Source organism: Papaver somniferum, chromosome 9 (assembly GCF_003573695.1).
Source record: "Papaver somniferum cultivar HN1 chromosome 9, ASM357369v1, whole genome shotgun sequence".
NCBI classification, from domain to species: domain Eukaryota; kingdom Viridiplantae; phylum Streptophyta; class Magnoliopsida; order Ranunculales; family Papaveraceae; genus Papaver; species Papaver somniferum.
This window is the reverse complement of record NC_039366.1, coordinates 143,382,285-143,385,682: the sequence shown is the minus strand read 5'-3', so window position 1 is coordinate 143,385,682 and position 3,398 is coordinate 143,382,285. Positions and strand designations below refer to the sequence as shown.

The 3,398-nt window shown below is 34.0% G+C and overlaps 1 long non-coding RNA gene across 3 annotated transcripts; it reads left to right on the top strand.

Moving 5' to 3' along the window:
- Positions 1-533: 533 nt before the first annotated feature.
- Positions 534-3,112, top strand: LOC113309405. 3 transcript variants are annotated; one of them, XR_003340582.1, is made up of 5 exons: positions 534-764; positions 863-1,040; positions 2,037-2,120; positions 2,245-2,385; positions 2,472-3,112. It is a non-coding gene; the product is annotated as an uncharacterized LOC113309405 (long non-coding RNA). The 3 variants fall into 3 exon arrangements; XR_003340583.1 differs by having other exon boundaries at positions 2,245-2,732; positions 2,924-3,112; XR_003340581.1 differs by having other exon boundaries at positions 2,245-3,112.
- Positions 3,113-3,398: the final 286 nt, after the last annotated feature.

Here is a 3,398-nt window from a genome sequence, read left to right as displayed (position 1 = left end):
CAGCTTTGCACAATATTCCACTGGAATCGATATATCATGGTCATCGTGGTTGAATACACTCACCGTGAATGAGTTAGCTATCCATTTCCAACCCAGTTATACCAAATTTCCGGTCAATATAATTCGATCGTACTCGTCATGACTGAAAATCAACAATTTCAATTGATAGACGGGAACACTATCGAAATGCCAATAAATAATCATTCTCGTCATGAATTCTCTTCTATATTTTTCTTGTTCTAGTTTTTATTTACAGGTGAAATACGGTCAAAAAGTTAATAAATAATGTCATATGTTAAAATTAATTCAAAAAACAATACAATTTTTTTTCATTTAGTTGCGAACCAAAACAAAAAACTGATTATAAGTTTAAAAATGGATTTTTTTTTTTTATATTTTTTGGTAGCTTAATCAATTCTATAAAAATTAAAGGCAAGTTTTTTTCTTTCTTTTTTTTTAGTTATGAAGTTAGAAAAAAAAATTATAAATAAAAAGAAAAAAAAAAGTTAGAAAAACAAGCACTGTGAGTATTATTTCCACCTAATTTACATATTAGATGTGCATGACCACCGTTAGATACTTAGATGGTCTTATCTATGATCGCTTGAAAAACCCTAAACTAAGCCGCCTCAAAATTCCTTACCCTTGCGCCTCAACTTCACTTCTCCCTCCCCAACAAATTCGATGATCCAATTCTCTACTTATTAGTCCTCTTTTCACATCGCAGTAGAAGATATGGGTTCATCCGCTGAATCTTCAAACTCGTATGAACTCTTTTCACTTGGATGTCTTGCCTTTGATTTCCGCTGATTTCGGTTGTCTAGGTTTAAATTGATTTTTGGGTGTGAATTGTTTAATACAGGAAGGGAACGAAGAGAGAATTTAGTACACCTATCAATTTTGGATTGTAAGAAAGTTGCAAGTCAATATGTTGTGGGTGAGCCGATGAACGGTGATGACTTTGTTGCACCCACAATCCCCGGGACCATGGAAAAGTTACAGATCTTTCGTGGTACGGTGGTGGTACCATCCTTATCAGGGTAATGTCTCTTACCCCCTTCGTACCACATATATATGGGCGGACGGACCAACTCTGGATTAAGAATTATTTTTTTTGATTTCACAAATATCTATGTATTTTCCTATTTCGTTCTTAATTATATTCCCAAGCAAATAAATAGGGGTAGTAGAAGTAAAATATCGTTTTGAAATTTGCACTCCGCCTGTATAGTGGTATAAGGAAAAATGAAAATCCCGCCTATATAATAGGTACGGAGGGAGTATATATATTTATTTTTTTTTGGGTATTAAGGTTTGTTTGGGTTTCCAATATTTGTGCTAATTTTTATGATCCTGTTAGACTAATGACTCTTATTTCTAGGTTGATGCAGTTAATTATTTGTTAGGTCTAAAGAAATCTATGGTTTGGGAATTATGTGGTGGGGGGTTGGCTTTAGATCTTAACTTTTATGTTGTATTATTATGATTCGGTGACAAAATATGACTGACATTATAAGAGGTTTGCTTTGACTGGGTTTGTGAGGTCTTTTGTTAATTTTTTATTGGTGTTACTCAAAAATGACATTGACAAGTATTGGTATCTTCTGTGCTTTTGTAATTTGAGGTAGATGGCCTTCTGCTTATGTTAAGGGTTGGATGGTCAAATTTTAAGAGTTCCTTATGTATGCAAAATGAGTTATCTCACTTATCTGGTCGATTATGAGGCTGTTAGTTGCATATAGAGTTTCTGAAATCAATTTCTTTTAGGCACATAATGGATTGTGTACTTCAACCTTTTTCTTTGTTCATCTAGTTTTATGTTACCTATCAACAGCCTTCCAATTGTTTGGTTGGCTGTTCGTATATAATATCATGTCTTCCAATTGTTTAGTCTTATATGCAAGAAGAACCATTATATGCTTCCCGATCACTTTGTTTTCTGATTAGTTTTGTGAGAGCTAGGGCGTTTAATTTTTTTACTAAGCACCTGTTATTGTTTATCCTTGTTGTTGAATGTGCTATTTTTTTTTTCTCAGGGATGCATAATTTACTCCTAGGACATACTCAAGGGAGAAGCATGGATTGTTATGTACAATGCAAACATCGAGAAATCTTATCAGGTGGCCAAAGTTGCTTGAAGCTATACTCTACATATAAATTTGGAAGCTTGCAAGTTGTATGGAAATTGATGAACGTTCTTTAAGCTTGGGCACCTAAACAGTTTTTCCTTTTTTCTTTTCCCAGCTTCGATTAGCTGAGCTGTTAAATATCTAGCACATCCCAGGTCAATTTTGAAGTAACTATGCTGATTGTGGTATAATTATGTTTGGCATTACTTCCTGTGTGGTGCACGATAATGTCTCGATGGCACAGAATTATCCGCAGGTTTGTTTCATCTATGATTAACGTTGTTTAGTTTGAAGACGTAATGCACTTGTAGCAGATCTTTAAATATGTGAATGTATATACAGGGACTGTCAGATGGGTATAGAATGCTCATGCATATGATAGAGCAATGGGAATGGACTCTTGCACCTAATTGTCTCCTTCTCTAGGGTATTGCTTTTTGTAACTAACTTTAACTTGTTTTGTTTCAGAAGGAAAAAGCTAAAAAAATATGGAGATTTAAAAAGCTAAATTGTGTCATTTTTCCCCGTTTAGCTTGCATGTTTCCTTTGTATCCAAATTGCAGTATTTGACTTCTTCAGGCTCCCCTTTCTAGTCACTGCAAAGTTAGAATTCTTTCTCATTATGGTGCATACAGAGTTGTAACTATCTCTTATTTTTCTTAATGAATTTCTCGTGGTGTAATCTCTAATTTAAGACATATAGATTATTATTATTATAAAACATCGTAATAGTTCTGTTTGCAACATTCCATCCAGATGATTGAATCTGTTCCCTTTCCCTCTTTCTCTTGCAGGTGCTTATTTAGAAGCTACATAGAGATGCAGAGGAAATTTTGCTCAGATGGGAAGACTTGGAAAGGGGATGGTTTGGTGGTTAATCGTCTTCGAGTGGTGTTGAGCATATGTTCCATGTTTTTTACTTAATTATTTACCTTTATGCATTTTCTCTGGAAATGTAATGACAATAATGTTTCAATAAATATAAAGAGTATCTGAGAATTTTTCAGTAAACATATTCACTAGTATCAGTGATTAATTTGTATTAGATTCTACTTTGCTAAACTTGATACAAATAGGCAGTCAATAGGTTCTTAAAATGATGACATACATACGAGGCCTAAAGTCACCAATAACAGAAGATTGTGCCTTTATGTGGCTGAATATGAAGTTTACCAGTTTTCATGCATCCAAAACGTAACCCACAGCCACATTGAAAACATTTGATGTGTCTTTCTAAAGCTTTTGGTCATGCTTCTTTTGATTCCGTAT